The following is an 11,786-nucleotide window of genomic DNA, read 5'->3' on the forward strand; positions in this document are numbered from 1 at the left end:
CTTACCAGGGAGGCTGAGGAGTGTGATCCCCCTATTGTTGGAGCACACCCTCCCTTCTTATGAAGGGGGACCACCACCCCAGTCTGCCAGTCCAGAGGTACGATCCCCGACCGCCATGCAATGTTCAAGAGGCGTGTCAGCCATGACAGCTCCACAACATCCAGAGACTTAAGGTACTCAAGGATATCAACCCCCCTCCAAAGCGCTGCCACCGTGGAGCTTTTTAACCACCTCAGTGACTTCAGCCTGGGTTATGAAAGAGTCTAACACCGAGCCCCTGCTTCCACCAGGGAATGCGTGATGGCAGGATTGAAGAGATCCTCGAAGCACTCCTTCATGCCGCCCCATAATGTCCCCAGTCAAGGTCAGCAGCTTCCCACCCCCACTGTAAACAGTGTTGGCGAAGCACTGCATCCCCCTCCAGAAGCGCCGGACGGTTTGCCAGAATCGCTTCGAGGCCAACCGGTAGTCCTTCTCCATGGCCTCACTAAACGTCTCCCAGGCCTGAGTTTGTGCCTCTGCCACAGCCCGGGCCGCAGCACGCTTGGCCTCACGTTACCCATCAGCCGCCTCAGGAGTCCCACAAGACAACCACAGCCGATAGGACTCCTTCAGCTTGACAGCGTCCCTTACTGCCGGTGTCTACCAACGGGTTTGAAGATTGCCGCCGTGACAGGCACCGCAGACCTTACCGCTGCAGCTATGGGCAGCAGCATCGACAATAGATGCGGAGAAAATGGTCCACTCGGACTCTATGTCTCCAACAACCCCGGAATCTGGTCAAAGTTCTCCCGGAGGTACATCGCTGGCCGAAGGCTCTGCCAGATGTTGCCAGCAAACCCCTCAATAAGTACTTTCGCAAGGCACTGTATTTCAATCAACAAACTCTTTACTATGCTAAGACAATCCAACTAAACTACCAAGCAGAATTAAAGAATAAGGAAAACTAATGGACTATGTACAATATAAACAAGTTGATTAAAGATGTTTGAAACCATGATGCAACATTACCATGCAATGTTATTTATGTCTGAGAACCAAGGATTATCTTGAAGAATCTGGAAATGAAGTTAAGTCAGTCTTGGAACTACCTTAGGCAATAATCAGCAAACATTTAGACAACCAATCACAATGCAAGATCAGATAAAACATTATTTTAATAAAATAATGTTTTAAATAATGATCTGCTGAATAAAACCAACCTTCTGGATGACCATTTCTCAACGGTGTCTAATTAGCTGCATTTATTTATTGAAATAATGTTTGAAGAAATATTATTAAGGGAGTATTTTGGAAAAGAGCCAAATCTTTCTGGATAAATGGGGCTTAATGGTGTTTACTTAGTTTTCAAATCTAGTAAATGAAATTTAGGGGCTATTATTCACTAGCTTGAAAACTAACAACCTTTCTGTTAAATACTCTTTAGTAGCAAGCATGTGTTCTTACCGGTTAGCAGTTGAGCTAACAAAAGGAGCCAATAGCTTAGCACCATAATCAACACATACCTTTAAAATACCTTGGTTAATATAAGGGTTAAAATGCATAAGCGCGGACGGCGCGTTATGATCAACGTTCTGTTTAAATTCACCCTTTAAATAAAGTTTGCCTTAACTTTAAAAACATACAAAGACAGAACACAAACAGGGCACGTGTGCTGCAGATAGCCTGCTAGCAGTAAGATAGCCGAGTTTCACAAAAACAAAGCCAAACTTCATAGAATGAAAACGTTCAGATCATTTCATCCTACCTGTTAATCTGCCCAAACCTAACCTCATGAACTGTGGTGAAGAATGTTGTCCAAAAGACGATGAAGTTTGAAGAAGGTATCCACAGTGAACAAAGAGTTAGCTTCCCGCTAACCTCCTCAGCTTCTCACAATCAGGTGCATTCGTTCTGTGAACAAAAGGGTTAGCTTCCCGCTAACTTCCAGCTGTGGATGAAGAACGGCTCGTTGTGTCCGCCAATGCCACTGCACGGTGATAGGGTCTCTGCTGTCTTCCTTCCAGACTGGGAGACCGCTCCGCTCGGCTTCATAGAGACCGCGCATCTCTGTAGGGAACTTCTCTGGGACAATTTGGTTTACAGGCCTCAGAGGAAAAAATAAGCAACTCTTACACCTTAATTTCCCCGTTCATGAATGGAAATACCGGATACACAGATAGTATTTCATTCGTACTTATCTTTGCATATGATCGATGATCATATGGCTTCCTTGGATCCAGTTGAAGAGTTTATGTCTGTTTGCCAGCAAAGAGACATCTGCGCGCTTGTCTCTCTTATCCTGATGATCACCGGTGGAAGAGAGCGGATGTAGCAACAGCTGTGCTTTTATTTGGGTTTTCAGACAAGAATTGTCAGTTCTATTCTGCCAGACAGGATATGGTAAAAAAAAATCTATTCATGTCTAAAGCAAAATGAAAATGTGAACAAAGGAAAATTGATGTATAAAGTCCTTTTATAGCCCAAATTCTCGAATTGTGCCATTAAAGGTGGCAGCAGGTTGGAGTAACTCTTTTACTTTTCATTCTGATTAATTTTGTTTAAGAACTCAAATTCCTCTTGTGGTGGATTAAAATGTTTTTTTTTTTTTTTTTTTCGTCCCATCTCCGGTGTCAGATGCTGTGTAGCTGGAAGGATTTTTGATGATACTTTTTTACATTTGGACATTTGTTATGATGCATCACTGTAGCAACAGGGTGCTTTTTTTTTTTTACAATGGGGTGCAACTGATTAATATCTCAAAAGATCAAATAATACTTCAACTACAACCAGTGGAAGTTCTAGACCAAATGTTCCAGGGTGGCCAGTTGGCACAGAACAAAAGAAACAAACAAAAAAACAAGGGGAAAATTTCATCGTTTTATATATTAAGTTAGCCAAAGAGCCACTTTTGGCTCCGAAGCTTCAGGTTACAGACCCCTGACCTAGCAGATAACAGATTTGTAGAGGAGAGGCAAACGCAAAGGACGTGGATTAGCAGTACTTGTGAACAACAGATGGTGTAACCAAAGACATGTTACTGTGAGGTGTCATCTCTGCAGCCCAGATATTGTTATTGAGCAGTATGTTTTCGTCCATATTATTCATCCAGAAAGTTCATCAGTGTTATTTTTGGCAACAAAATATAAGCCTCTTGTTCATAGAACAACTTGTAATAAGGAGGACTGTGAGAAGATGGTCACAAGAAACTGAAGAAGCCTTTCGAGGTTGCTTTGAGGCTACAGACTGGGACCCATTGTGCCAGCCACATAGAGAGGACATCAGTGCCATGACGGAGTGTGTAACAGACTATATAACCTTCTGTGTGGATAACATAATCCCCATCAGAATGGGGAGATGCTTCCCCAATAACAAACCCTGGATCAGTGACCTTAAGGACCTGCTTAACAAGAAAAAAGCCTTCAGTGAGGGAGACAGGAAATTATTGAGGAGTTTACAGAAGCAACTTAAAGTCAATATAGCCTAGACCAGAAGAATTCAGTTCAATTAAATTTAATTCAAATTCAAAGGTACTTTATTGATCCCCGATGGGAAATTAAAATTCCAGTACAACCCATCAAAACCTACATCATGACACAAGACAAAGGGGGGGACGGGTCACCGAGGCTTTGCTGCCCACTCCCCTTGCTAGATGAGAAAAGAGACCACATTGGGTAAGTAGAGGGAAAAAAATCATATTTCACACTTTATCCTTAGCAGGATACAGTTTGAGATTGCAAGAAACCTCAGCACAAAGAAGCAACACGTATGCAAAACAACATCATGCCGGGATTAGTGAAGGCGGTGTGGGGGGGTGCATACGTTTATCTTGAGCATTAGTGTGTTTGCAAATGAGTGTGTGCAAGTAAGTCCATGAAGCACTGTCACAGAGGCCATTGTCCTTGATGGTACGTTGGAATGTTCATCAATCGACCATTCTGAGCAGCTCCACAGATGTCCTCAGGGAAGGGAGGGCGCAGAGGGAGCAGAGCATCATGTTTACATAACTTCCAGGAGAAGTTGAAGATAGCCAGCCATCAAGGCCGTGCAGGGTAGCCAGTTTCAGAAAAACAATAATTATTTGGGTTAGTCTGACTCTTAATTTACGTCAGCCTTGAGAGTCTCGCTGGTGCTTCTCAGAGGCAAATCCAAACAGCCAAATTCCTGGTCTTTTGCCACATTTGAGCGAACAACTTTCTCCAAGATCTATCCCATTTCACCCCTGAGTCCAGGAACCGCAACCTGCCTCCGATCCTGTGTAAGGATCACATCCAGTCTGCGATTCAGCTCACGTGACATCTCAGTCTGAGTGCTGATCGCCCTGAAGATCCCATCACACATGCCAGGCAGCCTCACAATTGCCAGAACAGCTGCTGACATTCTCCAAATTTCTCGATATGCCAGGTAACCGCTGACCCCAAAAAGCAGAAATCCTGATATCAAGCATCCAATTATATACATATCTTCCACATCCTCGACTGACATCATCGACAAACACACAATCCTCCACTTCTGCCAGGAGTCCATTGTGTATCCAGAGAAAAACGTCCCATCCGGACAAGAGTGTTCTCCTCCACCGTGTCTTCTCGTCAAGAAAATTTGATCAATTGCATTGAGAGACCAGCTGACCAAATCCATAACTCAGAATTTGGAATATATGCAAAAAGAGGCTCCAAAAAGAAGACAAGACACAGAGCTGAAACAGGGAAGATATGGGAGGGGTGCGGGAGACAGAGAAAAAGTGTCCTTCTCCACCGAGAGCAGAAAGAAGAAGAATACCTCCTGTCTTGTTCTGGTACCAATGAAAACTCACCCATCAGTCCTCAATGACTATAGACCTGTTGCCCTGACACCCCACATCATTAAGGCCCTAGAAATACTCATGTTGGCCCACCTGAGTAAGCAAACAATAAACTATCAGGACCCCCTTCAGTTTGCTTATCACAGTGGAGATGGAGTTGAAAATGCCACCATACACTTGCTGCAACAAACCCACTGTCATCTGGACAAAGCCAGCAGCACTGTGAGAATCATGTTCTTTGATTTCTCCAGTGTATTTAACACAATTCAACCTGATTTGCTTTGTCAGAAACCCCAGAAGACTCAAGTGCAGGCCTCAACAATTTCCTAAGTCAAAGACTACCTGACAAACAGACCCCACTTTGTGAGACTGGGTTATTTGAGAAAGGGTTATTTGTTAAACCAGGTAGTCTGCAGCACAGGAGCACCACAGGGGACAGTACTCTCACCATTCCTTTTCACTTTATCTTGTAGTCTGAGGTGTATGGACTCCTTTCCTATCATCTGTAGAAATACACTGAGTGGGGTGGATCAGAGATGTACAATTTTCCTCCTTGTTTTTTTTTTGTTCCAGTCGACTAGTGACAGTCCGTCATATTTTTCACCTTTCTGCCAAGGAGGCCAAGAGGACAAAGACAGACCGATCCCCACCTGAGTTACCCGCAGACGTGTGGAAACTGTTCCCCCCTCCTTTCTCTGCCTCACTGCCCCAAGGAAGACTTCAACAAGTAAAGTCCGTTCGTTCCTTTTATTTCTTTATTAGGAAGAGCTTGGGCAGGATAGAGTAGGATTTTAGTGCGATTTAGAATCGCCACTTATAGTCTAATGTATTCTAAATTGTATGTGCATGCCTTACGTTATTGAAACTTGATTGCTGTTGATTTCTGAGGCCGCCGAGTCTCGCAAGTTGTGTTTTTACTGTGCAAACACCTGAGAGCAGGTGCGCTGTGGAACTGAACTACTATAATAACCTTATGGTGAAAATCAACCATTTTCTTTGTCTTCAACTTCATGTTTTATTAGTTTCCGCCAAAAGTTTTACTACCCTTTGTGTGCTCGGACATCCCCAGCGGTGGGGGATGTTTTATGACTTACAGTAACTAAGCTACACTTTGGGAGGGGCCTCCCCAAGCTTCGTTCAACCATATTCCTTTTGTATTTTGCCATAACTGCTATAACTGCTGGTTTGATCTCATACACACTCAATGTTGTTTTATTTTGTTTAGTTTGATATTTTACCTTTTTGCGTAGAACTTTGCATGTTTGATTAGGTGAAGATTATTGAATCGGAAGAGCGAGTTGTATCAGGGCTCTTGATTTAATTAATATTCATCTAGATAAAGAGAAGGCGTTTGTGTTTATTTTGTGCAAGAGTGATTTGTCAGTCAAAATAAGGTTAAAGTTCCCCACGTTTTGGCAGAAACGGTTGATTAAACAGTGACATCTAATAATAGTTATCAACTATTACTGTGAATTCAATAATTGTAATTATCAAGGGCTTTGAGCCACAATTACTACACCAGAGGACATCTCTGATTTTGATTCATAAATGAGGACATTTGGTTAAGAAATAAATTTTCTCAAATTATGATTTTTAATTATAATTCTTAATAAATATTAATTAATCAATAATCATAATCCCAACAATGTGGAAGACCCAAATACAGGAAAAAGCAAGGCTGATGTGGGGGCCAAACATAATAATGTTTAATGATTGAAAAATAAACTTCAGAAAATAAAGTCCAAGATCACACAGAGCTGCAACACAGATGTCTTTTTCTTTCGGGTCTACCTCCTTCAGCCTCACATTTAAAGTAAAGTCAGTGTAACCAGGTGCTTTGGGGTAATAAACTAGAAATCAAATTTGTATAAGTTCACCATTGATTTCCATACAGTTATGCTTTCTTGTTGACAACACAAGGACGCAGTACAGTAGCTCTGTATTTGGAACAGAGCGTATTGTTCTGTTTTACTCGGGAATGTGAATTTTTTCACATTTATGATAGATAGTAAAATAAGAAAGAAATGTTAGTGTGACAAATATCAAATATACATAATTAATTAGAAAAAGTGTGTATACTAAGTTGTGTTGTGTAATAATATGGTTAAGTTAGTTATTATTTAATTAAATAACATTCTGTCTGTCAAGTATTGTCCTGTGAATACCTGCCCTATATGGCGCTGGTATTTGAATAATACATTAAAGAGTGATTTGAGCACTAGCATTTTCAAAACAGCAAACTCTGCACACATTTGGAATACAACAACTTATCTCTGAAATATAAAGATTTATTAACAAAATTAATAAACAAAACAATTCAACAATAATAAACAATATTCATAATTTTATTTATTGATTTAAAGTTTGTGTTAAATGTAAAACACAACACAGAACAAATGGGCTAGCCTCAAGGCTTAGAGGCCTTTTACGCATTAGCTGAGCAAATAGCCTGCTAGCACTCAAATAGTTCAACTTTAAGCACCACACCCAAAAGTAAAACACCATGAAATAAACAATATTTACATTGTTTGGTCCTAAACTTTTCTCTGCCCAGACATCACCTCTTACGTGAACAGTTCTGATGAACAGTAATAAGGAAGGTCTGAAGGGCGGACTGGTCTGGCTGTTTGGTTGTGTGGCGGACAGCTAATAAAGAAGCCGTGGCTGCTACTCTCAGTAGCATCTGGGGAAATCTCTGATAGATCGACATGCATCAGGCATGCAGAACTGCGGTTTCGATGCCTTCTTCTTCAGGCAGTGGGGAAAACCGCTCCGGTTAGCATCACCATCCCTTCTGGGGAAATCTCTGGCTCAGATTACTTTTCTGCAGAAGCTCAGAAAGAAAGGTTTAAGACAAGCTTGTCTTAATTAACTGGATGCTCGAACAACAGATTATTACTTAACTTTTGGTTGTCCTTTGATCAGCAGGTACACCAACAACAGATAGTAGTAAGCTTTGGATCCAAGGACTGTTCGACATAGTACAATCTTACCCACCAGCAAGTTACAAACACATTCAAACGATTCTTGCATGTTGCCTGCCCAATGTATCAGCTGCACTGGCTGGCACTGGTCAATGAGAATGAGGTGAGGCTGGGAGACATGTTTTATTAGTGGCTTAATGATGTCACGGGGATTTACGTTGTGACTGCTCCGTCCTGGGCTAGACTAGAAGTAGGTTAATGTGTGTAATTAAAGATGCAGTGTTTCCTACCAGCCACTTTAATTGTGTACAGTTCAGTCAATGTTTCATCCCATGACTAGAATGAAACACTGGGATAAAAGTAATAAGCTAAACCTTTCATTTTTGATCATTGAAGAAAACTTTACAGAGGAAATAGTGGTGGTTTAGCATGTTTGTACCTGGAAAAAAATATAAACCTTTACTCCCTTCTCCCTTCACTCCTTCACAAGCTATTTGCTTGTGAATTGTTTATGTCTCAATTGACTAATTATAGTAGAAGATGAGCAGCTTTAGAGTTTTACAGTTGATTAATTCTTTGCATTATCCATTAAGTTCACGCTGGATATAAGTAGCAAAAGTTTAAATAATTACTTTTCAATTTTTTTACCACTTGCATATGGCCAGAGTTTAGGCTTTAAAACTGCATAATTCGTTTGCAATTAAAAAACGTACTTGTCTTTTGTTATTATTGTCAGGTAAATTAATTTCAGATATCCACACTATAAACAAAGACAATATGTTTTTCAAAAACATTTATTTTTTTAGAACAACAAAAAAAAAGACAAAAAACAAACAGACAATTAACATGCAAGTACAGGTTTATACCTTGACTGTCTAATCATAAGCAAATATTTATATAATGTGAAAAAAAAATGAGGAGACAGTGGAGCAGACAATGGCAGGACACAAGGTTGAAGGGAATCATTGGATGTTTTTGGGAAACTGCATCTAAACCTGGAATTGTGGTTTCTCCTTCTGCACAGCTGTCAGCATAAAACCCTGAAACATGGAAAATAATCAAGCTCACACCCCACTAAATTAGGTTTACATGAAAATAATGAAAAAAAAAACATGATAAGCATGGAAAAAAAAAAAAAATTTCTTTATGAGGAAAAGTGAAAGTGCTGTGTTTTATCATTAAGTCTTAGTCTATTAAAAAAATTCCTTACTGTGAATTTACATGCCAAAAACTTGCTGGGAAGACAAAATAATTTGTATCGGAAAACTGTGGCGAGACATAAAAAAAAACGACTTTAAAATTTCAAACAAATAATATATTTTCTCACTGATCCACTTCCTGGTTAACTCGTAGGATCTCCTTTATCTCTGCCTCAGCCCAGCAACATGGTTGAGCCCATGCAGACTGGGCGTACACGCTTAACCTCTCATGTTGTGAATTGTCAGTCATTTTCTACTGCTTATTCCATAGTGGGTCACAGGGAGCTGGTGCTGGAGCAGTCTATGGGCAGGAGGCGGGGTCCACCCTGGACAGGTCGCCAGTCCATCACAGGGCAACACACAGACAACCACGCACACACTCATATATACACCTAAAGGCAATTTAGAGTGACCAATTAACCTAACAGGCATGTCTTTGGACTGTGGGAGGAAGCTGGAGTACCCTGTGCATGTACCACACATGCACAGGGAGAACATGCAAACTCCATGCAGAAAGACCCCTGGCCAGGAATTGAACCCAGGACCTTCTTGCTGCAAGGCAACAGTGCTACCAACTGTGCCACCATGCAGTCCATGTTGTGAATTGTTGTTATATAAATAAGCTCAACTGAAATTTAATTGAAAAACACGGGTTTGAATCAAAGGAGTGCCTGTACTGTGGCAAGCTGTTCAACCAAAAGAAAACATACGGGGGCATTGGCAGACGCCTCAGAAATGGTTTCATCCCCCCATTCTCACATTCCCTGTTTGAATCAGGCTCCAATCAGGTATGCCACAAACCTACGCACTTGTTGATTCGGGTTTTGAACTGAATTTGATGGATTATATCCTTTTAAAACAAGCAGATAACCACCAATGAGTTTCCCACACCCATTCAGGTTTCAGCTTTGAATGTACAGGTCCTTCTCAAAATATTAGCATATTGTAATGAAGTTCATTATTTTCCATAATGTAATGATGAAAATTTAACATTCATATATTTTAGATTCATTGCACACTAACTGAAATATTTCAGGTCTTTTATTGTCTTAATACGGATGATTTTGGCATACAGCTCATGAAAACCCAAAATTCCTATCTCACAAAATTAGCATATTTCATCCAACCAATAAAAGAAAAGTGTTTTTAATACAAAAAACGTCAACCTTCAAATAATCATGTATAGTTATGCACTCAATACTTGGTCGGGAATCCTTTGGCAGAAATGACTGCTTCGATGCGGCGTGGCATGGAGGCAATCAGCCTGTGGAACTGCTGAGGTCTTATGGAGGCCCAGGATGCTTCGATAGCGGCCTTTAGCTCATCCAGAGTGTTGGGTCTTGAGTCTCTCAACGTTCTCTTCACAATATCCCACAGATTCTCTATGGGGTTCAGGTCAGAAGAGTTGGCAGGCCAATTGAGCCCAGTGATACCATGGTCAGTAAACCATTTACCAGTGGTTTTGGCACTGTGAGCAGATGCCAGGTCATGCTGAAAAATGAAATCTTCATCTCCGAAAAACTTTTCAGCAGATGGAAGCATGAAGTGCTCCAAAATCTCCTGATAGCTAGCTGCATTGACCCTGCCCTTGATAAAACACAGTGGACCAACACCAGCAGCTGACCACACTGACCATCACTGACTGTGGGTACTTGACTTGATTTCCGAATGACATGCAGAATTTGCTTTCATCCGAAAAAAGTACTTTGGACCACTGAGCAACAGTCCAGTGCTGCTTCTCTGTAGCCCATGTCAGGCGCTTCTGCCGCTGTTTCTGGTTCAAAAGTGGCTTGACCTGGGGAATGCGGAACCTGTAGCCCATTTCCTGCACATGCCTGTGCACGATGGCTCTGGATGTTTCTACTCCAGACTCAGTCCACTGCTTCCGCAGGTCCCCCAAGGTCTGGAATCGGCCCTTCTCCGCAATCTTCCTCAGGGTCCGGTCACCTCTTCTCGTTGTGCAGCGTTTTTTGCCACACTTTTTCCTTCCCACAGACTTCCCACTGAGGTGCCTTGATACAGCACTCTGGGAACAGCCTATTCGTTCAGAAATTTCTTTCTGTGTCTTACCCTCTTGCTTGAGGGTGTCAATAGTGGCCTTCTGGACAGCAGTCAGGTCGGCAGTCTTACCCATGATTGGGGTTTTGAGTGATGAACCAGGCTGGGAGTTTTAAAGGCCTCAGGAATCTTTTGCAGGTGTTTAGAGTTAACTCGTTGATTCAGATGATTAGGTTCATAGCTCGTTTAGAGACCCTTTTAATGATATGCTAATTTTGTGAGATAGGAATTTTGAGTTTTCATGAGCTGTATGCCAAAATCATCCGTATTAAGACAATAAAAGACCTGAAATATTTCAGTAAGTGTGCAATGAATGTAAAATATATGAATGTTAAATCTTCATCATTACATTATGGAAAATAATGAACTTTATCACAATATGCTAATATTTTGAGAAGGACCTGTAAATCTGCTCCCTACTATCACACACAAGACTGAACTTGTAGAACTCTTAGTCTTAGGTAATCATAAGTGGTATCTGTCCTTTTTAGTGTTTTCCACCTTTTATTTTCCTATTGTCCATGGGTTATCTTGGCTTCAACTTCATATTTCTCATCTTAACTGGCGAGATAAAAGATTTGTATTTTAGAGCACTTACAGGTCCTTCTCAAAATATTAGCATATTGTGATAAAGTTCATTATTTTCCATAATGTAATGATGAAGATTTAACATTCATATATTTTACATTCATTGCACACTTACTGAAATATTTCAGGTCTTTTATTGTCTTAATACGGATGATTTTGGCATACAGCTCATGAAAACTCAAAATTCCTATCTCACAAAATTAGCATATCATTAAAAGGGTCTCTAAACGAGCTATG

This window comes from Girardinichthys multiradiatus, chromosome 1 (assembly GCF_021462225.1).
Source record: "Girardinichthys multiradiatus isolate DD_20200921_A chromosome 1, DD_fGirMul_XY1, whole genome shotgun sequence".
Lineage (NCBI taxonomy): Eukaryota > Metazoa > Chordata > Actinopteri > Cyprinodontiformes > Goodeidae > Girardinichthys > Girardinichthys multiradiatus.